The sequence below is a fragment of the Meleagris gallopavo genome, chromosome 2, assembly GCF_000146605.3.
Source record: "Meleagris gallopavo isolate NT-WF06-2002-E0010 breed Aviagen turkey brand Nicholas breeding stock chromosome 2, Turkey_5.1, whole genome shotgun sequence".
NCBI lineage: Eukaryota > Metazoa > Chordata > Aves > Galliformes > Phasianidae > Meleagris > Meleagris gallopavo.
This window is the reverse complement of record NC_015012.2, coordinates 46,492,941-46,519,313: the sequence shown is the minus strand read 5'-3', so window position 1 is coordinate 46,519,313 and position 26,373 is coordinate 46,492,941. Positions and strand designations below refer to the sequence as shown.

Below are 26,373 nucleotides of genomic sequence, written 5' to 3'. Positions count from 1 at the left end.
AAAAAAAGGTCTTTTTCCCAGAATCCATGCTAACTTTTCTGCATCCAACAGTCCCAACTGCCCTCTAAGCATCCTCTTGCTGAAATCACCTCCATGGTTAAGACAGAAAGGAAAGTGGATATGCACGTGAGTCTGCATGGTTGTGGGTGCCCTGCTGTCATCCTCAGAAGGACACTGTTCTCTGCATGCTGAATAATCAATGGGCCAGTCTTGCAAGTGATTGCTTACTGCCCCCTCCTTATCAGTCTGAGCTCTGTGTAAAAGTCCTGGGTGAGTTGATCACACTGGCACGTAAGGCTTTAAGGCCTGACTGCTTTCAAAATACAGCTGGGTTTAAGGACCTGGGAGCAAAACGGTTCCAATTTGTAGTGCCAACAGGACCTTAACAGGATCCTATAGGCAAGCACAAGCCTTAGGCTGTCTAATTTGTATCATTCCTTGTTCTGCTTTCCCTTTCTCTTCAAATAAGGAACAATACAAGGAATGAGAACTCAAAATCCAAGTCATGCTGTCAGGAAGAATAATGGATCTATTCTGTACAAAAATGCCTTTATTGTTGGTTTGTTTACTTCAGCTGCTCCATTGCCGTGCTGCTGTCAGGGCTTTGGAAACAAAGCCCCAGCTCTGAGCCTGCCCCATGTGCTGAGCACCCAGCTCCCCAGTCCCCCTCCCCCCGACTGCCTGTCCCGGGTGTGGGGCACCCAGCCCTTCCCTTGGTTGGGTGATAGCAGGGCTTGGTGCTAGAGCAGGGTGCTCCACCCACTCCATCACCAGTGCTGCAGAGGGGAGCTGGGAGATGAACCAGAGGCACCCGGGCTTCCTATTACACCCACCCCTCCTGCACAGATCCAGGCTCATGGGGATTTATAGGCGAAAAGCCTATTAAGCTCACAAGTGAGTTAAGCGGGCCTGGTGCAGCTCCACACATCTGCGAGGAGGCCTGAGCCTTGGTGTCTGTCACTGGAAGGGCGTCTCCAAACACTACACAGTGCTTCGTGTCACTTTAGTAGTGACTAATACATTGTCCAAATGTCTCTGTTAGATTGATGACAAGGAGAGGGTTTTAAAAAGTCCCAGTTCAAATAAATAACTCAGCAAAAATATGCCGTTCCCACATAGCTATAGCAACCACAGTCTGCTGGGAACTTTCGAAACAAAATAGAGTCAGAGTCCTACAGGAAAACTAAACAAGAATCTAAATAAGAAAACAAAGGAGGCATATAAAGGATGGGGATGGCTGCACAACATGCAAAGAAAGAATCAGCATGGTAGACTGATACATACATCAATGGCCACGTGTTTTTTTTTTTTTTAATAGGTTCTGATCTGTTATAAAAACTATTTTAAAGTTAATTTCTCAGTTTCGGGAATGATGATTGCAAAAAAAAGTTGCAATCAAGGGTTACAAAACTGCAGGAAGAATAATTAAATCATCAGAATGGCAATTTAAGTCCTAGAGTGGAGAAAACAAATGCTGAATCTCAGCGCAGTCTGTGGAAGAAACAACTCTGCTCTGCTGTTCTGATAATTTTTAATGAAGACATCCTCATAATCCTCAGGGAATCTGAGCTTCATAAACAAATAGCGTAATAGCGGGGCTTTTTGACTCAAACAAGAATAAGTGTACTTTCATCATGAGTTTCTTTAATTGCCAAGAAAAAGGCTCGGCCCCCTCTGCCCTAGCACGATGAATTGGCCGTGCCGCTGCCATGTCTGTGGAACAATACAGTGATAGAGTCGAGGAGCTCTCAGCATAACACGGCGGCTCTGTAAACAAGACAGAGGCCCACAACAAAAACACCAAACATTCTGATGGTAAATTCGATTTAGCTGAGCCAGCTTCATGCAATGCTATTTTAATTCAGCATTACAAAAACACGCTTTCACGTGAAGTATTTTCAAAAGCCTGTGACAATGTCAGTGTGAAAATTTTTTCAACTCATCCACTTCATTCCTAGACGATGTTTCCTGCCAGCTACATTCACCACAAATGCCTTCTGGTAAATAGCAGCTGCAAAGGAAGGATGAGGGTGCCAGGGTACAGCTCAGTAAACACCCTTCAGAGGCTCACTGTGCCCCAGGCCAAGCACGCTGACATACATTTGGCTGTGCTCAAACTTCTCAAGCAGAGCAGGGCCCTGCTCCCATGGTTCACCATGGTGAGGCCAGGAGCTGATGGCTGAGGGCGTTCCCACGTTGCCCTCATGCAAACGGATCTGACCCAGCTGCTGGTTCACCCAGCATGGTGGCAGTGGCACAGGCGGGACGTGCACTGCTCCCCATTGCGGCTATCCTGCTGCCTGCTGTGGGAGGCACTGTGGCCTGCAGCTCACGGAATTATTCTCACGCTTCTTCTGGTCTCCTCACCCTGTCTGTCTTGTTCTCACAAGCCAGCGCCTTTTTCCAAAGGATGCCGGGTGGCATCAAGAAGTCCTAGAGCAGGCTGCCGTCAGCTGCAGCCCGGCTTGGGGTTTACTTAGGGTGACAGTGGCACTCAAACAGGCTGCCTGAGGAGGCTCTGCACTCTCCAGATCCAGAAAAAGCTCCTCCAGGAGCACTGCTGGAGCCAGGTGGGCTGTCTGGGATATTGGGTCTGATGTCAGACACCAGGAGCAGAGGCAGGGTCTGTAGGAGCCCCACCTGCAAGGATAAACAGGCAGGGTGAACAGCTCTCCAGAGAAAGGATTGCTGCCTGCTGGCATCACTCCTCTGCCATGAGCTATCAGTCTTGTAAGCACACCGAGAAAATCGTTGGTGTGAATGGCCCTAATCTGCCTCTGTTCCAGATTCTAATAACATGGTGGGCTTGGCTGGTGGGGAGCAGCCCAGCAGACCGTGCTTTCCACCAGCACTGAGGATGTTGAAGAGCAAGATCCAAATGTGGCCTTATGCTAAAGTACTGTAGTATTAAGATGACCAAGTGCCCAACAGGGCACTCACTTCTGCACATCTCCAGCAGTGTTTTTGCTGGCTCTGATCCACAGAGCAGCTGCCTAAGGAAGCCTGGAGCTCCCTCCTTCCATGTCACCATTGCCTCTGAACAGCAGGAACCCTTCCTACCTCCCATGGCACCTCTTCTACTGCCAGTGTGTTTGATTAACCAGGCAGTGAGGTGGGCAGGAACACTGTGGGCTGTGAGGTGGCACAGAAAAAGTGAAGAGAAATGCAGTGCTGGGAAGCCACATGACATCTCCTGTCATAGAGAAAGAAACAAAAATAGAAGGTGGCAGAGGACTTGGTCCATAAGAGCAGCAGCAGAATTAACAGTTTTGTTGCCTTCTCTTTTCCTCTTCTCCTTCTCACTACTTTAAAAAAAAAAAAAAAGGGAGCAGGGCAAACACATCACTTTTCCAGAAGATGACGGAGAGGAGAGCACACCTAACCCCTGTAACCACATGAACGGCACGAGAAGAATAACAAACAGCTGCAATGACTGAGCCAACTCAGTGAGCCCCCTGCCAGCCCTGGTGCCTCTGGCAGGGACCAGCGAACGCCACCATCTCACCTTCCCAGCACAGCCTTCTGCAAGGCGAGGACAACTGACCTGAGGCGTGCATCTGCTTGCACCCACCTCCAGTTTGGGAACCTGAAATTTGCCCAAGGTGACTTGGTAATCAGTATTACCAGCACCATGTTCATTAAACAATCTAGACTCCTGTACAAAAGAAATTCACACGCCATGGCTTGGGAGTTTTTAAACAATGTTAGCCATAGGCATCACTGCCAGCACTCAGTACCTTGTGACAGAGATTTTAAAAGCAATTCACGAGAAATAGCCAAATAACCATGTAAATAAGAGGAAGCCTTCCCAGCTATCTTGCAAGCCAACAGTCTCGCTAATATGCACAGGGAGGAAAGAGGGAAAAATGTGGTGATATCATCACATAAAATGAAATTACTCCTATGGTACCAAACTTCCATGATTTTTTTCTCTCCTTTTAGCTACCTCTCGTATTGTAGACTGCACTACTTAGATGGTTGAACCCATAAAGAATTTCATTTCTAGCTGTTCACCTTCTCCAATAGCTAAGACACTTTTTTATTACCTGAAATGTAAAAATCTAAACAGTTCAAAAAAAAGAAAACACAGGTAAGGATAGCTTAAGAAAAAGAAGAGTGTGAGAGGAAAGCAGTCCGTGAGAAGCTACTACAGCGTGAGACAAATGAAATCCGCTCTCTCTGGACACAAAGACATAACTCTTATTTATGTGAATGGGAAACATACTCATGCACTGAGGGGAGAATAACCACCATAGATCAGCAGAACGACTGCACTGGAGATAGCTAAAACCAGACTACATGTGCCGCGAATGTGAAAACCATTTCAACCATCTGGGCTATGTAATTTTTCACAGATGTTTTGAGAGCTGGATGGACATTGCTTGCTTCTCTTTTCCCTGACATTTCTTCAACGTTTGCAGATTGCTTTCTGTGACCTGTAGGACAGCACATTGTAGAAATTTATTCTGTTCCTTTTTGCCATCATCCCAAGTGCTCAAACCTGACGTCCGTTTTCCTTCAAGGATTCTGCAAAACATCCCATTCAATTGACCACAGACACCTGGCAGACATGAAGTTCAGTAATACATGGACTGCAATATAACCACAGATGGTTTCAAACATCTTAACTCAGATCTCATTATATAAATGCTTTTTCTTTATTTCAACATGTACCTTTCTCACTTGACTCATTAAGATCCAGAGATACTGCTCTCACTCAGTTGCAACAACTACTAAAATTAACCTTAAAAAAGAACTTCCTCCTTAAAAAAGAACTTCCAGAAAAAGAAAATAAGAAAGTCCTCCCATTTCACATTCACAGAACCACAGCCTGATTGAGGTGGGAAGGAACATTTGGGTCCATCTGGTCCAATCCCTGTTCAAGTAGGAACACTCAGAACTGGTTACCCAGGTTCAGTTTTCTCAGAACAGTTTTGCAACTCAGACATACAAAAAAAAAAAAAAAAAAAAAAAAAAAAAAGTGGAAAAAACAGCAGTTTAGATGTCATGAGCTACAAGCATTTAGAGTTTGTTATCTGGGTTTTAATTGATGGGATTTAGCTGGAGAGATTCTTTGTTTTCATTCCTTTTGTAGCTGTTGTGCAAAGTATCACGTTGTTGTCACACAGTGTGGTGAATCTGGTTCTAAGGCACTTAGTTCCAAATGAAGTAAAATAAAATCCTGCTATTTGACTTAAAGCACTGAACCTGTCCAAACCTACATTTCTGGTTGTAGTTTGTTTTAAAGTATTTCTGAAGGATAACTTCTGTTCTGGCAGGCATTGCTTCAGATTAGAAACTATCTGTCCTCTGGTTCCAGCACAAACACAAGCCTGAAATACATGCTGTTTTGCAGGCTTTGCCTAATTGAGTAACCATGTGCCCAGGACTGATTCAGGATATATCTTTGTTGCCACTTGATCTGGATCTGTGGCATTGCACAGAACTGGTCCTAATGGCAATGCAAGTATGGTGTCTGTGGGATCGTGGAGCCATCAATCACCATCCATTCTGATCATCACTTTTATTTATATATGGATGGTAATTTTTAGAGGCACAAAAGTTATTGGGGATGGAATCCAACAGTGTAAGGTTGAGACTAACTAGCATGGCATACTGATAGCAGCCCATATACACAAAATGGATCAGGGTGAGTCTCATACTTGTTGGTGATGGATTCCCAGTTTTCTAGAGAATCTTCATTCAGGCACTGAAAGTAGCTGCCAATCTAGACCTGTGCTCTTGAACTTCATGCAGTTTCTGGAGCATTTCTCTGAAGGCAAGGATAGTTTAAAGGGCATTCTCCGTTTCTCCTTCAGATATCTGTGCCTGCTCCACTCCTGGCTGGGGAAAAAAGAAACCTGAAATCAAATTCTAGGTTATTTCTCTGGCCAGCTCACTTCTGTGACCTGGTAGATCAAGGAGTCCCAGAAGCACTTTTGTTGGCATAGCCTGGGGTGAGAAAGAAGAGGGAAGGATGCTCTGTGGGAGTTTAGACAGGGATCTGCGTACACAGCCCAGACACTCATTAGTGATGGCTAGGCCCCATTTTTAACTCCCTCTCCTTCTCATGAGGGCCGTGGGGAGAAACAGGCTTATTCAGTTCTGCTGTAATGAAACTGAAGCCTTATAAAGCCAAATAAAGCTGGACACAGTTTTTATAATCTTGGTAATAGTGCCCCGTGGAAATAGGCCTTGATTACAGCTAGGCAGTTTCCGAGTACTGCTTTAAGTACTGGTGGTTTTAAAGGGATCTGAAGCAAGAATGATCACTGCTGTTAGGAGTAGACAGCTTTAGTTCTTTTAAACTCCATCCATCAGTGGCACAAAACTAGGTAAGCATTTTATACAAGTCCACAGGAAACTGAAGAAGTTGAGGCTTGTTCTGCGATTTGACATAACTACTGTTAATCTTAAGAAACAAAACAAATACGGGTAACAGCCAGGCCTGACTCACTGCATCCCCTCCCTACACTCCAGAAAATCATCTGCCATCCAGCGCTACACAAAAACATGGGCTTGTTGATAGAAGAAAAAACTTTACCCCTGCTCCAAAATCTCAAAACACTATTTTGGAAGTCCTTAAAGCACCCAGGGCCTTATCAGGAAGGAGCCTGCCTGTGACTCCAGAGCCAGCTGAGTGGGAGCATGCTGAGAGCTCCCAGCCTGTTCCCTGGCTGCAGGCTGAGCCTCACTGCTGCCTCCAGAAGGAGGTTGGCCACAGTGACAGCACTGCTGTGGTGACAGTTGTTTGGTTTGTGAGGCATTGGAGGCAGGGTGACAAATCACAGTGAACAAACAGAAAAGATGGAAGTCCGAATTTCTGCTGACTTGTGATATGGGACCACAGCTATACCTGAAGGAAATGAGAGGTGTTGGGTGGGCTGGGCATTATACAGCTGCTCTCACCCTTTGCAATGTTTATCAGAGGACAAGAGCGGAGCAACAGAGATGTGCACCCTCATGTGCCTGAGGTCATGATTCCTCTAAGAGGTGCACTGCAACTACTTTGACCCTTATTAAGCAACAAGATCAACATAAAACAAAGTAAATTCTTACTTTCTTCCTGCTATCACAACAAAAACAGAAAACAATTCGCAAACACTGCAAGCCTCTGCTAAGCCACTTCTACTGTGATATATATTAGCTTGAAAACCATCATAAAAATGCAAACAACAAACACAAAATCCATTGCTCTTCATGGGCTGGTTTTCTTCTTATTTGAAAATTGAATATTTCATTTTTTCTTAGTAAATCACTCCTACAACATCTTAGGTCTGCTGTAGCATCTAGGTAGTTCTAAAAGAGTATAAAGGTTACACATAAGCTGACATTTATGTACAATGAAGTCAGAGCACTGCATTCAGCACCAAAACCTGATCACCTGCAGGTCAGTCACAGCCTGCAGCATCATGCCAGCCAGATGGAGCCTCACAAGGATAAAGCAGAGGGGTACAATCACATCTTTCCCTGCTGGCCACCCCTCTTTTGATGTAGCTCAGAAGGCAATTTGCCTTCCACACTGCAGGAGCACAGTGCTGGCTCAAGACCACCTTTTTGCCCCACGTTCTTCTCTGTAGCTCTGCTCTCAAGGAGTTCTCCTCAGTCTGGGATCTGAGATTGCCCTGACTCAAGTGCAGCACCTTGCACTTGGCCTTGTTAAATGTCATTTGGTTCACATAGCCCCACTTTTCAAGCCCACCCAGGTCCCTCTGGATGGAATCCCTTCCTTCTGTTGCATCAATGGCACCACCGAGCTTGGTGTCATCTGCAGACTTGCTGAGTATGCGCTCAATACCACTGTCTGTGTCACCGATAAAGATGTTGAAAAGGCAGAATACAAGACATGACCAGCCTCTACCCAGACACAGAGCCATTGACTCCAACCCTCTGACTGCAACTGTCTGAACAATTCCTTATTCATCAAATCCATATCTTTCCAATTTAGAGATAAGAATGTGATGTGGGACCATGTCAAAGGCCTTACACAAGTCCAGGTAGATGACACCAGTTGCTTTTCCTTTGTCCGTTGATGCCATCACTCCATCATAGAAGGCCACTTAATTGGTCGGGTACAGTCTGCCCTTGGTGAAGCTATAGCTGCTGTCTCAGATCATCTCCTCGTCCCTCACATGCCTTAACAACTCTTCAAGGAGCATCTGCTCCATGACGTCCTAGGCACAGACATGAGGCTCACCAGGCTGTACTTCCCCAGGTCTTTCTTTCTCCCTTTCTTAAATATAAGTATATAATTTTTATATATATATATAAAATAGTGATGTTTCCCTTTTTCCAGTCATCAAGGACTTTGTCTAACATCCATAACTATTTAAATGTGATGGAGAGCAGTTTGGCAACCACGTCAGCCAGCTCCTTCAGGACACTGGGATGGACATCATCTGGCCCATAGACTCGTACACATTCTGTCTCACCAGGTGGTCTTTGTTTACAGTGTGAGGGATTTTGCTCTCCCAGCCCCCACCTAGAGGTTCAGGGGCTTGAGAGACATGAGAATCCTGACTGCCAATGAAGACTGAGGCAGAGAACTTAAGTACCTCAATACCTTCTCTTTGTCTGCTGGTGCAATTTCTCTCTTCTTGTTTATCAGACAACTCTTGTGGGCCTGTCTCTTCCAGCCAATGTACCATTCTTGCTATTTTTCACATCTCTTGCCAAGTTCAGTTCCATCTGTGCCCTAGCTTTCCTGATTCCACCTCTGCACATCTAAATGGCATCTCTGTTTTTTCCAGACTGCACATTCCCTCTTCCACTGCCTTCACATTTCCTTCTCATCCTTCAGTTTAACCAGCAGGAGTTTTGCACCTCTGGTTTCAAAATGTTTTTTGAAACAGCAAGGGCCGAATTTTACCACTGATGCAATTTCTCATTTGTTTACTTTATTGAAAGCTGTCTTTCTCATGTGATCACTATATTCAGTAACTAAGCATTAGCAAAAAATACCAAATATCATGAGAAACCCAATAAATTAAAAAGGGACAACAATATACACCACTTGTTCTACACTCCCACTTTTGTGATTGCCAGTGGATCTGGGCCAACAGATTAGGAAATGGAAAATATTTATAAAGAAGTCCTCATGCATGAGAAACACTTTATTTTTCATGTAACAGCTTGAACAATATTTTCCTGATGGTGTGGGGCAGTGATTCCCCAGTGAGGTTTGCTCTGAGTGGTTGCACAACTTCACGTGGCTGACAGAAGATCTGCTGGTTTAGGAAACTGCTGTATTAGTCAAGGTAGGCCACTGCGTTTTTGCGTAACAGGTGAGAACAGCTGCCTGAGAGGGGAATAAAGAAGACTATCAACCACTTTAAAAAGAAGGCTTTTAAAAATTCTCTTGCAAGATAAACTTTGACGAGCGAAGAACAATACTAAATAATCATGTGTACTAGGCAAATGCGGAAGGCTGTTTTTGTTTTTTTTTTAAACGAGATTCTGAGATTAATTCTTGAAGATCAGTCAAAATGTAAATTATTGTATGGAACAATTATTGGCTTAGAACTTGGCAAATATCTCTACTGTGCTTACATATATTGTGCTTGAATTAAACTGCAGCCCAAGCAGAACATTTCCTGTGTTTGTGTCCCCAACAAGATGGTACAGTAGATTTACTGAAGGGACCACAAAATGCTTTGATCCACAATTCAACAGGAGTGTAAAGCAAATTACAGAGACTGCTAAAGTATGTGAAGATTTTTTGTTTCTGTTTCGCTAACAATGTTAACTTATCAGGTGTCTAACACAATCAAGATGAGTGACAAAGGGGTGAGAATTCAAGTTGGATTAGGAAAAAGAAAAGCTTACAGACTGCTTAGATAAATGTTTTAAAACAGGCTAGTTCAAGATGAAATTCACCCGAAGGAAATCCGAGAATTAGCTGAAGGAATCTTAACCCTGTTAGTGCTGCTGCTGAACCTCTTGAGTGGAGGCAGGCATTCCAGAGGCTGAAGACCTGCAACCAAAGTGCCTCAGTTTGGTGCTTTCCATTCAAACGGTGCTTTCGTATCTCCCCCTCTGTCATACGACTTAAAATGTTATTCATAATTCCAACCAAAGCTCTCAAATTAAAATTCTGCTTTGGTTGGATAGTCTGAAAATGTTTTGCAGATCAGAATTTTTTTTGCATTTGAAAAAGCAGTAATTTCAATTATGCTCTCAATAACGGTAGAAGAAAGAATAAAAGCAATTCATTATCTTTTGTGTCTGGTCCCAAACTAACCAACATTCAGAACTTTAAAAAGTAGGCTTATTCCAAGCAAGCAGGCTTCTAAAGACAAGTTTCTGAAAGCTTTACAGAATACAACAGAGTGTTTAATTTACATTGAGTACTTGACACTCATTTATCTGTTATATCATTTAGTCTGTAATTGAATAAATGAAAAACAAAATCCTATAATAATAATAACCCCACTTCTAAGGTACTAATCTATTTGCAAATCATTTGTCATGGCTGGCTACTAATAAATACAAGAGTATTAATTAATACACATCACTTGTTTCCCTTGAGAAATGTTGAGATGGTAGAAATCCTTCAAAAATTACAAATAAAATATTTGATTACTCCTGAAGTATTTGCATGAACAACATAAACAGATCACAGGTCTTAGTATAAAATAAAGATTTACCACTGAAAATGAGGAACTTTGTTTCAGAAAAAAAAAGGGTAAATAGGATCATTTTTCAATATATGGATATCCATTGATACATGTTATACAGAAAAGTTCTGGTGATATAATTAGGAAGAAGTCATGGTCTGGCTTTTATTATCCTTTTTCTTTCATGCTTCATTTTTCAGACAAGACTACAAAGCTACTGCATGTTGAGTACTAGTTTTTAAAAAGTTGACTGAGTTTATGCTGTTGGTGCTGGTAATGTTAATTTTGGCTGTGGAAGGAGCCCTGCTGATGAGAATTAAATCAGAGATACTCCTTAGCCACTATTATGGTGGTTCAATGTGCATGAAGCAAAAATTCCATCACTCAGCCAACCAACCAAATAAGGAAATAAAGCTCAATGGTGGGCAAAACCAGTAGTCGTGTAGCTGGATGTCCTGTTATGGTCACAAGCGTAGCATAGACAAACCAGTATGTGTTTTATGTTACTTCATTCTGCCAAGTAGTAAGACAAGGGCTCGATCTAACAGGATGCTGGAAAGTGCTGTGGTGTCAGCCATCAGGCTTATTATTATATTTAAGAATAAAAATGCAGGTCACCTCCATTCAACTATTTAAGTGATTAAAATTAAATTCATGCTCAAATGCTGCCTCTTGGAAGACCATGCTTTAGTTATGTTGGAACAGGCAGCAAAGCAGACACTGGTGTACGCCATCTCTGAGCAAGTTGGTTGGTAAGCATGCACACGTGACACATCACAGCTTGCAGTCCTCTGCTGCATTCCAGTCACGGGCAGAGCAGGCAGCTCTACCACTGAAAATTCTGTACATGTTGGTGTATTGCCCCCCCCACACACACACAAAAAACCCTAAATTATCTAATCTAATAGATGACAAACATCGATTCCTGAGGGAGAATCTATGGGGATTGTTCCCTGATATTACAGATGCCCAGTAAAACTGGTTCAGGTAACAACACAGCACCTGCATAGTTGCATCATTCTTTCTTCCTCTGCTAATCTGTATGGAACTTTCATTTGATTCTTTGTATATTTCATGTTAAGAAATCACACCAGGAAAATTTAGTAAAATAATGGCTTATACTTCCAGCTCCCTGACTAGAGAACAGCAGTTCTGAGAGCCTGATGACAACCTGCAAACCATACAAGGCTTTTGAGTGACATGTGGTATTTTGTAAATATTTTAAATCAAATTATTTGAATACCAGGTAATCTTAAATACATATGCACACACGCATGCACAAAACCTGGAGGAAGAGAAACAAACATAGCTGCATAGAGATCAGTCTTCCTTCCTCAGAAACTTTGTGGTGTTTTTTCCGTAATAGCATATATAGAAGCTTAAATTATTAATAATTATGCAGTAGATTTTCTTAAAAATCCAGCTTGTATAGCGGTAAGATGTCCAAGTAACAATTTTCTTCCTTTTACACAGGTAATGCTGAAAGTCCTATATGACTGCGAACAGCACATCCCTCCCTCAGATAGCACTTTCTCCCTGTTCTTTGTGCTCCTCTGCCATGCTGACATTGTCAGCAGCAATGCCAATGAAAAACAGGTTCTTATCTCTGATTGAAAATGAATTAAAGGATAATAGGAACGCAATCATCAAAAATACTTTTCAATTCCTATTGATTTGGAAAGATCTGAATTTTCAGAGATAGAAGTGCTATCTGCTAATTTACTTCTTATCTGAATCCTAGCAATCTATTACCCAAATTTGAACTGTTGGTAATTTTGTATATTCTACCAACAAACTTTTTGGATCTTTCAGTGTTAAGTGAATACAAATAAGCCTTCCTAAATAAATAAATAGATTGGTTTCTGGCAGAAATGATAGTCCCATGGCGGTCTGCAGTCATTTTTGGCATATGTGAATATCTGACATCATTTAAAGGTTGCTGGCAGGTTCTTAAAACACAACAAATTTTTGAATCCTGTGCATAAAACGTCACCTCCCGGTCAATACGCTTTTATATCTTACTACTTCAGCTATGGGAGTCTCATGTAACGTAAGTTCTCTTAACATCAAAACAATATTTATGATCTGTGGACTGAAAAAAAGAAAGCGGTAGCTAACTAGATCAGATCTTGCTCTCACTTTCCTGACAGCTCTAAAAGAAAGATAGGAGGGAAGGAATGAAGCTTCCCACTGATTTGTACTCCATCTTTCCAAAAACTTAGCTTTCATTATTTCTGGTATAATGAATCAACAAAATTCCTTTCCACTTTTCTCAGCTATTTGGCTCCCTATCCTTCATGTGGTTTTAGTCACTAGAAGTAACTCTTACCTCCTGCAGGGAGTCAATCTTTCATCCACAGCCTCATTTCCTTAAAAACTGGGCCTGTTGCGTCCCTCTGTCTTGACCTGTCCCAAGCAAGCAGTCCAAAAGCAGTCAAGAAAGCAGTTTCTAAATACATGATTTGGTCTCCATTTTTGTCAGCGTCGTCCCAGATACTAAGAAGAGACTTCAATTTGCATGCCAACACCAAAGAAATGGATTAAAATAGCAATGCAGTGTAACTTCATGTAATCAATTTTTTAAAGAAAGGGGGCAGGTAGAACTGTCAAGGGCAGCTTCAACTTCAATGAATAACTATGATAAAATGCTCCATGCTTTGCTCAGGCACTTCTGCTATAATCCAATCCTTAGGTACCTCTGACTATCGAGAAGCAAAATAAATGAAGAAGTAGGAAATTCAAAGTACTTTGACAGCATTTAAAGTATGCTTTATGTAGTTTTAAAAATTGCAGACAAGCTGCATTTCAATTTGCTAAAATTACATCTGGGGAAAAAATAAATTAGGTCAATCCTACATATGTCTTAAAATGAATAAAGACTATGAAAAACCCATCTTGCTATAGATTTTGTTAAGAAGTCTTGATGGCTACCAACAATCAGTACTGACTAAGGAGTTCTCTTCCTTATGGGATAGAGGTAAAAATGCCCACTGTGTAAGAACTGTTCAGTTTGTACCAACGACAGATCAACTTGAGAAAGAACTCTATGGCATGTATTACAAATGTTGGGTCTGTGGTGTTGCAGCCTCTTGCACGGTCAGAACAAATCTAAAAGACGTACTCTGACATGCCTAAGTAGTGTCAGTGAGGCACCCATGTGGTTAGAGATGCTGGAGCATATTTTCAGCAGGAGGGACCGTTTAGCTGTTTGAACACCTACCACTTGGGTGAAACCAAATCAATCAGTCCCTGATGCTGTGCAGCACCTATTTCCTTGTTACCTGCGTGGTATACTCTTCATTCACATTGTTCCTTTTTTATTCCCTAACACTGTGAGGTATTTTTGAAGAACACAACATGCATCCTGTATGTTTCTGTTATTTCAAGGAAGACTTTAATTGCTTGTAATTCCATCATATTTTATTTGAAAAAGTACTGTGATTTAACTTCCCAACTGACTCATTTCTAGCCTATCAGCAATACTGATGTAATGTTCTTTTAGGGAGATCTGTTTTCAATCCAGGACAGATGCAGTGTATTACTTTTTATTTTTATTTTTTGCAAATGGAGGGATAATGAAATCACTCTTACCGTGGTATATAAAACAGAATGATTCCTGAGGCTTACTTAAGGTTCTCTCAACCTGTCAGTAAGCATGGGGAAAAATTAAAGCTCACATAACTAACAAATTTGAAAGAGAGGAGTTTTGCAACGCAACCTCTTGAGAAATCAACAAAATGTTAAGCTGCGCCAGTGGGAACCAGCCACACCATACATTTTAAACAAGCTTTAAGGAGATGGTGCAATTCTGTTGCTCTCCAGTTGAAAAGCAGCACATCTCAGAAGCAGTTACACGGTCTCGCAACGCACATTCCATTTTCAAAATTGATTTAAACATTGATGCTTGTGTTTTTAAAATCAGGAATGAAGCTCCAAAGACGCTGCAATCCCTTTCAGCAGTAAAACTGCTCTTAGGTTGCTCTCTAGCTTGAATGAAAGTAAATTACACCAAAATTCTCATTTATGAAAAACTGAAAAGCCTCAGACATAAAACAATGCCCTTGCAGTAATAAACATAGAAATACTGATGCCTTAAACAAAATCACATAAAAAAGAATACAGCATTGAAAATGGGTCCATTTCTCTTTCCTTAATATATAAAAGAAACAGCATTACAAAACTAGGCATGCAGCTGGCTTTCTATGTTTTAAAACAGAATTGTGAATGTATTTATTAGAGCAAGATTACAAGAGTTGAAATGAAAATGTGACCTATTTCTCCTGCAATTACGAGCATGTGCCACCCAGTTATTTTTCTCAGAAAAAAAGAAAAAAACAACCTAAAACAAACAACAGAACAGCAACAATAACAAAACAACTTGTAAATAATTCTGATTCCTTTCCTTAAGGCATGTTTTCTAGCCCTGTGCAGCAGACTCCAGCCTACCATCTGAGGAGCATCTCCGAGAGGAGCTCGGCTCCCCAGCGAGGGCAGAAGCAGGCTGCACAGGCACCCATTGTCTGCCTGCACCACACCTCCCTTTTCAGAGGGAGGCTCAGAGGGGATGTGGAGCTTCCAGAAGGAAGGAGTTTGGATTTGCATCTTATACCCCACTGATACATGTAAGAAAGCTCATTTTCTTCTTAAGACAGTCACATCTGCACCGGGACTGGCCATAGTCTTAGATTTGCTATTTGTGAAGTTCTTCATTAGTGAAACACGGACTTCTCTGGAGAAAGGAAATATACATGCATATATAATTACTTGCCTATGCAAATCCATGCTAGTATTTGTTCCAAAAGGTTAGATGATGGCCTCAAGGAACCTCGTCCCCACATGTCCCCATCATACATGAAAGGAAAAGTAGCCCTTGTGAAATGCAAATCTTATTGTGGTCCAGCCACAGAAACCTCACTGATTATGCACTGAAATAAAAGAGAGCAGCACAGGGCTAACAACTGGAAAAGAATGCAACTGTGGTATACACACTGCTGTATTGCAGATTACTATTATTCTACCATTTACCTTTTTGAAGACACTGGCTAGTGTCAAGTCTTGATGTCTCAGCATCCATTTTTTTTTCTATTTTGGAAAGCTTTTACCTGCACTGGAATTTGCAGGTGGGAGGAATGGCCTACAAACTAGTCCAGAAGGCAAACTTTGGCACAAAGGAAAGGCAGCAACATCTGCTGCCATCATGAACTGCCTGTTGGCCAAGTTCAATCACAGAAGGGAGTGCTAAGCAGCTGATCCCACCTCTCGGGTTTGTCTGTAAGATCCCATCTAAATTAATCAAAACCACACTAAAAATTAATCAATATGTTGAGCAGAGCATACTTGCTCTTAGAAGGATCGATCAGAAAGGCATTATTTAGATCAATCATTCTGAAAAGTGAAGATTTAAGCTTCTGCCCTTGCATCCTGAGGAACACATTCCTTGAATCACAGCTGCTTTCTCAATTTTTTTTCAGCTTTAACTTTACTGCTCATTTTACTGCTACTACCAAGTTATTATTGTTATTATTACTGTTATTATTATATATTCAAGGTTTTTATTATGTAAATTGCAGTTGTTCTGGCATAAAGAGAAGAACCCTATCTTCATTTGTGGAAATGGAAAACATTCTAATGGCAATGTATTGTCATCTTTTTTTTTTTTCTTCCAGGCAGAAATGGGAGCCATTTAGCTAACTAATAACTTGAATATGTAAAACACTCGTGCATTCCTCAAGCCATCTTCAAAATAATTTTTACTAAAATTGTAAATATATTTACAATGCACCCATAGCGTAGCTTAGGTAACTGAGACGGTGACATGTCTGGGGAGAAGGAGCACGGAGTTGTTCTTTTGGCTCATTTAATGATTTATTCTACCTCCAGAGAAGGCCATTGTGTACTAGCTTTCCTATACTCTGCATATTGTTTGCAATGTTTATCTCCCTACCTTGCTGACATTCTTAGAGGAATTCTTGATTAGCATACCGCTGTGTCATGCTTCAGATAACATGTACTGAAAGAATGCTTACCATGTTTTACTCATCTACACATAAGATCAATTATACGTATGATGAAACTTTATGCATATGTGCTGAACAGTAATATGGGCAGGCAATGAGTATGACACATAGGAGAGGATATATTCTTCCATAGGCTGCATTAATTGCATACCCTACAGGAAACAATTTTCCTGTCTATACTCATCTCTCCATTGCTTCTTAAATAAAAGTACGTGGAAATCTCAGAATGTATCCTTTAAAAATAAAAAAACACAATCAAATGAAAATCAAACACCAGAAATTAAAAAATTACCCACGAACATACCGAGGGGCCAAAGAATGCATTAACAGGGCCTGCTAGCTAGCAGCCTTGCAGAAAAGCTCTGGGCTTTCCTGTTGGTTATCAAGTTGAAGGTGGGCCTGCAATGCACCCTTGTAATGATAGAGGGTAACTGCATGCCAGGTTGAGTGAGCCAGAGAACACTCATGGGTCTAGGGAGTTGGTTGTTCTCTATCTTCAATGCCTGAAAACACATCCAAAGTACTGTGGCCAGTTTGGATGACAGCACATGAGAAATACTGATACATTGGAGAGGAAGGCAGCAGAGGCAAAGAGCTCTGGTGCTGGACCCAAATACTGCCCTATTTGCTTAGCCTGGAGAAGAAACAGCAGAAGGGCAACCTAATCACAGCCTTCAACTACAAAAAGCAGCAACTTACAGAAGACAGATCCTGACTCTTCTCACAGGTGATAACAACAAGACAGGAGCCAACAGCCAAAAATTTCAACAGGAGAAATTCTGATTAGATACAAGGGTAAAATGCTTTGCAGTGAGACTGGTTCAGCACTGGGAAAGGTGCCTGGGGAACTGGTAGCATCAGCATCCCTGGAAATTGTTAACATTTGACAGGACCTGATCTAGCTTTGAAGCTAGCCCTCCTTCCAGGAAGCAGCTGGGACTAGATGGTCTCCATAAATCTCGTTCAACTGAAATTATTATGTGATTCTATAACTTATGACTAATAAGAAGCATCATTAATGTTCCCATTATTTGTGCGCGCTTTCTCTCTCTCTCCCACCCCCTCCTTTCCCTGAGGAGACATTGGCTAGCCAAGATGGACATAACTGTCTAAGAATATCCTTAAAGTAGTACACCCTGTCCATGTAAGGTGTCAAGTATGAAACACTGGTGTTGGCAAATATCCAGATGCCAAAATATAAACTTCTAGGGCTCAGCTGGATTTTTCACTTGTCGGATCTGTTTCATAATTGCTGTTTATCCACATTCTTCTTTGCTGACATGTATTTGCAGTCTTGTGGTCCCACTGATTTAGCTGGTCTTTTTGTGTCTGTAAGGAATTGTATAATTAATTATTGTGATTTAAACCCTTAAAACACATTAATGTTATTTGCCAGTAAAGTTAAGAACGGAAAGCTGACATCTTCAGAGTCTATATTTATGCATTAGCTTTATGTGTCTTAATGAATCTAAGCATCTTTTAGGGCCTGTCCACACTGGCAAATATATTTTAAAAGGAACATGATTCAGAAATAATTCATTGACAAATTTGTATTTCAAAATCAAAATGCCTAAGTTTTAGAAATTATTTAAGCTCAGTCTCAAAACTATGTAAAAATTATATTAAGGTGATATGCTTACTACGAAGTAAACATGTTTGCCTTCAGAAAATTAACCAGGAATATTTTATCTCAAACAATTATTCTGCAGTTAGTACTAGGACAATTATTACCCAGACAGAAAAAAAAAGTGCTGTGCAGCCAAAATGCAATACAAAATTCAACTGAAAAAGCCAAAGTTCAATTACAAATAAGATAATCACGCTACTACATTTTAGAAGAATTTTAAAGGTTAATAGCGTATTCAGTTGCCCAGAGTGCAGATGGAGGATGCGTCCTCCCGTGGACTTCCAAGACTTTGCAGGCGTTTGCAGCCCTCCCGTTGTGGCCTAGGAAGACACATGACTTTGCTGGCATCTTATGACTGCCAAATGAATGTCATTCCTCTGTTAACAAAGCACAAGATAGCCTCAGAAAAGTAGAACTTAGGCTTGTAATATTTATGTTGCTTTGAAGAAATTCCAGTCTGATATTTAGTATTCAGGTTGTTGCTCAGAGGTAGGCAAACTTTTATGGCTCAGTTATTAACTCCTGAAAATAGAGTTTTATAATAGAAATGCTGACAGACGTTTCAGTACAGCAGTGCTATTGGGCACTGCCACAGTCATCAGTTTTAATGAGGACTGTTAATATCACCTCAATCAAAATGGTTGCCCTGGGCTGACGTCTCGGGCTGTGCACAGGTGCTCTCAGCCAAAAATGTAATGAAGGTTATTACATTATCAATGAAGCACAGATGTACATCCAGTCTGAACTCAAGGTAGTGTTACTGCCAAGCACGCGCCTCTTTCAGTAGGTCCCAGGTCTGTTTATACCAATGCACTGTTCCAGCTCAGTGAACCTAAGCACAGCCTTCTGCTTCTCCATGGCATCGTCAGTGACAGAAGGAGCAACTTTTAAGAATGCAAGAAGGATTTACCACTGCTGTGCAGGTAGATCTCAAAAAAAAAATAAATAAAATTATATATATATATATATCCAAAACCCAAACAATCCCAGTTGGGTTTGGAATAGTTTTTCAATTTTGAACGAATGGGGTATCTGGACTGCATCAGCATTTCAGAGCCATTCCTCCCCTTCACCAGCACAGCAACAACACTGGCTTGGGGGAAAAATCTCAGCTGTTTTCTCCAAAAGCTTATAGGCACATCCTGCGTAATGTGATCTATACTGCCAGACACGGACTCTAGAATGGATTACATTTCTATTGAGATAACACCTGGGCATTTAGAAGCTAGTCTGAAATGAGACATAATCTCTGCTGAAGTCATCCTTCTTCCTCTGCCATCTTAAGACTCCAGACTGAAGAAAGCAGCACTGAAGGAAGGCTGCTGTAAATGAGAAATGACATCTCAACAGGATAAAAGCTGTTTTTGCTTTAGCAGAGGAGGACAATTGCTCACAGACCTCAGCTAGCACAATAATGTTACTTTGCTTCCTAGAAGCATCTGTGATACCTGGAAGAACTGACATGTAGTTAGAGCCAAAGCAAACATTACAAATTCTTTTGTATCAAAAACGAACATGCGTGCGTATGTAAATGAGTATACATGTGTGTAAAGAATATAGGAAGGAAACAGAGCTGGCCATTATTCTTCAGGTATCTTAAATGTAATTCTTGATGGGTTCTGCCTGAATATTGATGATTGTGCTGTACTGCCTTTTCCTTAGCCTTCCTCTTTGTTTAGCCTGTTTAGCCTGTTTCCTTAGCCTCCTCTTTTATTAACCACTGCAAACAAAATGTCAAAAGTCAAGCTGTTTATGCTCTCACAACTGTCTCTCCATAATTTAAGGGATAGACAAAGATGAACTCTCTCTGCCAGACTGCATCTGGAAGCCCCGGTGTTGGTCTAACATAACTGATAGGCTGAATGAGCTCGGCGCTGAAATCCCTGGCACTGTATCGTGCAGGTGATGCTAGTGATTCTCAGGTTTCCAGGCATTAAGATCTGTGCTCTAAAACTGTGCTGGAAATCAAGTCCATGCAATGAGAGAGAAAATGGAGCCAAACATGGAGGCAATCAGAGCAGAGCAAGTGCCGCAATGCAAAAGTAAAGATAGGGTACCCTGGAAACAGAGGCGGTGGTTAAGACCGCATCATTCAGCTTGTGTTCCTGCATGTGAAAGCTAAGATCTGCTTCCAAAGAAAATATTCCCCAAAACAACATTTGGAAAAAGTGATCTCAGAGAGGCAGCAAGAGAAGAAATCAATTAATTCAATGGTTTGAACTTCGACCTAGAACTACTTCAGGTAATTTTTCCTTAAAAAAAAAATCACTCTTGTTCTTGTAAGGGATTAAATCATTACAATACCCAAATCTGTATTTAGGTAAGCAATACTAAAGCTAGAAGGAAACAAGATGGGGAGCTATTACTCCAACCAAGCAGAAGTAAAACTGCCACAGAGCACTGTTTTCAAATGAGGGAGATGAGGGCTAGGGCTGTTTTATTTTTAGCAGGAGCAGAGCTGCAGTCCCTCATTCCTCTTTACTTGAATGCCTGAGTGAGGAAATGTTAGATGAATGGAGATGCTCGTTCTGCATTTCCCAGCAGCAAGCATAGAGTAATCTAGTTTCAATTTATTCTGGCTGCCCTAGCACGCTCCTGTATTCTCGTTATCATCCAAGTGGAAAGAAGTCAATCTGTCCCAGTATGCACAGACCTCCCCTCTGACAGCAGGCTATATGCAGGGTTACATGCCTTAAGCCTTGCCTCTGTGAGTATGTGCACATAGATCTTGAAAACAGTTCTGAACAAGACTTCAACATTCCTGACCCATTTATACATTTCAGGGAAAGCTTCAAAACAGACAGATCGTAAAAACAACTGCAAGTGACCCAATTATGTCCTAGAGGAGAATTATTTTGAGAGCCACTGCTACAAAGGGGATGTTCAGCTATTGTAGTGAGAGTAACTTTCAGCCTGGGGCCGAAGTGATAGCAGCAGCCTTTGGTGCTCCTCCAAATCAGCCCTTTCTATTTGGTCTCAGGTCTGTCAACATCCACAAACCCCGCGGAGTATTCCAGGAGCTGGCTGGCGAGGGGTTCTGCTGCACTCCCTCGTTCAGCGGGGAAGTCATAAAAACGTTCTGAAGCTCCTTTCCCCAAATTACTACATACATACAAACTTGGCAATGCAAAGCTTTGCATAGAACAAATGCAGATAAACACTTTAAAACAGCAGCAGCAGTTACAGTACAGTTACCACCCAGTGTAGTAGATAGCTGAGTAGGAAATTAGACTGGGATTTCCTTAAAACAAATCAAACACCCTGATTGCTTGGTGTAGAAAAAAATGCTTGGTTTAGAAATGGGTGGTTTCCTGCTAAGTTTTCCTCAGTAATGAGTGCTGTAAGATGATAGATAACAGACAGTAACATCAAGGAAGGGAGCTCCTGATGTTGCACAAGGAAATGTTTGTTGAGGGGAGTGGCAAGACCTGGGACAATTTTCCTAAAACTTTTACATTCTTATTTCATTACACCTCTCATACACTACATCGTCTTCCTCTAATAGTTTAAATACAAGAGATGCAATCTGTTGCATGAATAATTTTCTCTTATCACCGAACACCTACAGTAGTCCCTGGGTAGATAACAAGGAAATACAGGACAGGAATTGTGCCAACTCCCAGCTGGTGGAAGTATTAGTTTTATAAATAGATTTCAGCATTTTAAACTCAACTCTCTTTTACACCAAGACATTAAAAAGAAGTATATTGGTCATATTGTAGACAGTATTGGCATCTCCAGCTTTCCATGCTGCCATGGTACTAGATAATGGTGGGTGACTCTCAGACCACTGCAGGGCATTCCCAGTTGAATTATGCTTCTCCTGCCTAGGACCTGATAGCCACCAAGAAATTAAACCTTATTGTCAATCCTGAAAGAAACAGCAATGATTTTCAGCGGTTTAGACTAAGACTGGTAACTTTCATGTTACTGCAAAGCTTCTTGGAATAAACAGCTATATGGCTGAAAATTAGCTTTTCCTTGCAAACTGGGGTCCAGAAAAGAAATACAAGTAATACTACCCATCCTATTTGATGGTAGGTACAAGTTGATACTATCTCAGTTTTGTTGCTTTAGTCCCTGACAAGAAACCCTTTTTTTAAAGAATTTTGTAAGAACTACTTACAAGATTTAAGCTAATTATGCTTCTCCTCTCTACTTTTATCTTGTGCTATTAAAAAAAATAATTAAAAAAAAGAACAAGACAGAGAGAATGAAAGACTGACATCAGTGTAAATTCAAGAAATACAGCTATTGTGAAATCAAACCACCCAAGGAGGGAGCACGTGCATATTCACACATAAACTATACAGTTAAGGTACTGACATATTGCCTAATATTTCCTTGCCAATTGCTAACATCTTCCAATTATATTTTCCCTTTAAAATACATGTATTTCTCCTATCCATTGTTGCCTGAAAGTCCTATATATAATATAAATAAAAAACTAACAACCACTTCAACCAAGTTATGTCATGAAATGTAAGGCCTTTAGAGATTTATAGAAGAGCTGTTTAAATTAACTGGCAACAGTTTCAGCTGCTGGGAGTTAATATTGTATTACTTCCATGAAAAAAAAAAAAATAAATCATTGTTCAAGTATGAATTAGCTATCCAACAAAATGTGTAATTCCTTGTCATTTTTCAGGGATTTCTGCCAAAACAAACATGCAATATACCTTTCCTCTCCACAGAACATTTCTAGTGCTTTTGACAATACCGTTCTTTTTTTTTGTCACTCTGGCCCACATTTAGGGTTTGATTCCTCCCCCCTTAGCCACATCCAAACCATCACCAAATCATGACACTAACCTCTCCAGCACTTCAAAATCCACCCTTTCATCTCCGTCCTTAAGAGTGCTCCATCTCTCACTTGTATCCCATCTTGATTGCTGCAGCCTCCACTCCTCCTTTCTGGCATCCCACAAGCACAAAGGCATACAAATTAAAGTGCTGCCAGATAAACACGCGTTCCTTGCGTTCATCACCTCTTTTCCTTCCTCTCCCTCCATTCCTTTCTTAGCTTCACTACTGGCTTCCCTCCAAAATCGTAACAAATGTCAACATCTTTCAAGCTCAATGTAAGTTTGGAGCTTTTTAATTTACCTTCTCCTTGTTAAGCCTTATCTTAACTTCTAACTCCTCCCCCCCCACCCCCTCCTTTCCTTCAGTTCTCTCCAGCCTGCAAGATTTTTGTTTTCCCTGTCTTTTGCTCTATGCGATCCCCCCTGCCCAAATTTTTCCAAAAGCCTTGCTTTACCCAAACCTGGACACGTGCTGTTAATATATATTTTCTCTTATCAGCTGTCCAAGCTGCCATCCTTGAGAGCATAGGCAGAGCCAAGCATGCAGCTGGTGCTCCTGCAAATACTCAACAGCAGCAACCAGGCACGACAAAGAAAACTGACAAAATGATATGGCAGGAGATACAACAAACAGGAGTATCCTCAAAACACTGTCAAATGTGTGAAATAACTAAGTTGGAAGAAATTAATAAAAGAAAAAGTACTTGGCTTGTATCAGAAATAGTGTAGTGAGCAGGAATAGAGAGTTCCACTGTGCTCAGCTCTAGTGAAACTGTACCTCAAGTACTGTGTTCAGTTTTGGGCCCCTCATTACAAGAAAGACATCGAGGCCCTGGAGTGTGTGCAGAGAAGGGCAGTGAAACTGTGAAGGGTCTGGAGCACAAGTCTTACGGGGAGCAGCTGATGGAACTGAAGACTGGTTCAGTTGGGAGAAGAGGAGACTTTATCGCTCTTTACAACTGCCTGAAGAGAGGTTGTAGCGAGCTGGAGGTTGGCCACTTCTCCTGTGTAACTAGTGATAGGACAAGAGGGAATGGCCTCAGTTTGCATCAGGAGAGGTTTAGGTTGGATATTAGGAAAAATTTATTCTCCATAGAAGTGGTCAGGCACTGGAACAGGCAGTCCAGGGAGGTGCTGGAATCACCGTCCCTGAAGGAGTTCAAGAAACATGTAGATGTTGTACTGAGGGACATGGTTTAGTGGGGAAATATTGGTGGTAGGTGGCTGGTTGAACTAGATGATCTTGGAGGTCTTTCCCAACATTTATGATTCTATGATTCTACGATTCTACTTCATATGCATTTAATTAAAATAACTTTTGCTTCTCTTTTTATGAATAATTGCCATTTGTTTTTCTAAGAAACATGAATGTTATCTCTACCCCCTCCTCTTTATCTATCAAAATTACTGCATACAGCGTAGCAACCAACTTTTATTCCATGACTTAACCACCCCACTTTCAAGTACCTGTTCATCTTCACATCAAGGAAAATCTGTGCCAAAGCTACTGTCATAAATAAGTTATTCTGGACTGACAGCACTGCAAATGTTAACACAAATCATACTCTTATAACATTGGGAGAATATGTTTCTGATACAAAATACCTATCCATTTCTTAATGTAACGCTTAATCTTAATCTGCTACAGGCCCAACTCGGAAACTACCTATTTACACAAATATATGCATGAACATGTGTATGCGTTTGGATACTCAGACCTTAGATTCTTTGCCAGTCCCCTACAAGGCTGCTATTGCTCTCTGTGAGTAATTGCTAGAAGTCAGCCCCATTACAGCCTTATTTTTGACTGTCCCTTCCAAATGCATTTTAGTAATAACTTTGGCCATTGTAGGGGAGCAAGTCACCCCACTTCTTTAAATAGTTATTTAGAGTCTCAAAGGGACAAACAAATGTGATTCACTAAATCATCTATCATCTGACTAGCAAACACCATTAAAAATCCTACTAAATAGTTATCTTCGGAAAATAAGTACCTTTAGAATGGTACCTCAGAGTTGAAAATCTGAGCCCGTGTGCCAACATCACATCACTTCCATCTCTTCCTCAGCAAAGCTTATCAAATACTGTTAAGCTATGTGATTTAATATCAAAGAGCTGCCCCCTTTAACAGCACTGAGAACCCTCAAGGTATCATGCTTCATTTAACCCAACGGAAAGTTCTAGGCTAATTCTTCAGCCCCTGACTGTGGCAAGAGAAGAGTTAACTGCTGCTTTTGTTACCAAAAAGCAAAATTGCATCAATCCCCAAGATTTAAAACCTCAAGAGTTTTCAATATTTCCTCTCTTAAGCATGAGGCAGCTGTTTCTCCTGGGAAGGCTCCTGGAAAACATCTGAGATGAATGCAGGAGGCTGGAATGCAGGGTGGACAAAGGAAGGCCAGGACAAGAATTCCACGCTCAGGCAATACTCCCAGCCCTCTGTACAACAGCTTCCCCAGCCCTTCCGTACCCTGACACAAACTGGAGCGCAGTTAATCCTCCTGCCTAGGGGACATGGCCTTCTGAGTGCATCTTTTTCTAAAAGCTCATGGGCAAGCACAGCGGTGGAAGGAGGCCAGCTTTGGCAGAAGCACAGCTCTGACACATCCTCACATGGCCACTGATGGAAAGCAACCACCCAACGCTTCAATTAGAAATTAAACAGAGGTGATCTTTCAATGAATTCAAGATACCCAATCAGAAGTTTCAGGATTAGAGTTTCTATGCAAGGACAGGTATTCCTATGTGTACATGCGATGCTATTAAAAATACCTACCACATATTCTCAAGACCTTTTAGAGTTGGAGTTATTTTAAAACATACTTAGGATGACTTAGAAAGACAAAAGACAACAAATGAATTGGAATTAAAATAGAATGTTTCACAGTAACATTATGCCTTGTACTCTGATTGGATACTACTGACAAAGGCAGCCATAAGAGAGGAGCACATGCTTTATGGTAGTAGTATGTAGCTGCAGGTCACTTAGTTTCAGGGGAAAAAATAGAAAACCTGTGAAATTATATGACTACATGACTAGAAAATACAGTTTTTCAACAATACGACTAACTCCATATAAATTTGCATCCTGAAGTGTGGCCTGAACATTCGTTGCATGGTTCCATAAGCAAAGACCTTGCTCTGCTCCAGAGCAGCTCCTGCGGCAGGCAGCTGCACGCCTGTTTCCACACGCCTACCACTAGAGGGGAATGCTGCAAACAGTGAGATGGATGGTTCAAACAGATTGTGCTGTGACTTTCAATAAATAACACTGAACCTTTTCTTTTTTTTTCTTTCTTTTTTTTTTT

General features: G+C 41.2%; 1 protein-coding gene across 1 annotated transcript in view; it reads right to left on the bottom strand.

Moving 5' to 3' along the window:
• Positions 1-26,373, bottom strand: part of SASH1 (SAM and SH3 domain containing 1) — a 518,758-nt gene that overhangs the window by 146,893 nt on the left and 345,492 nt on the right.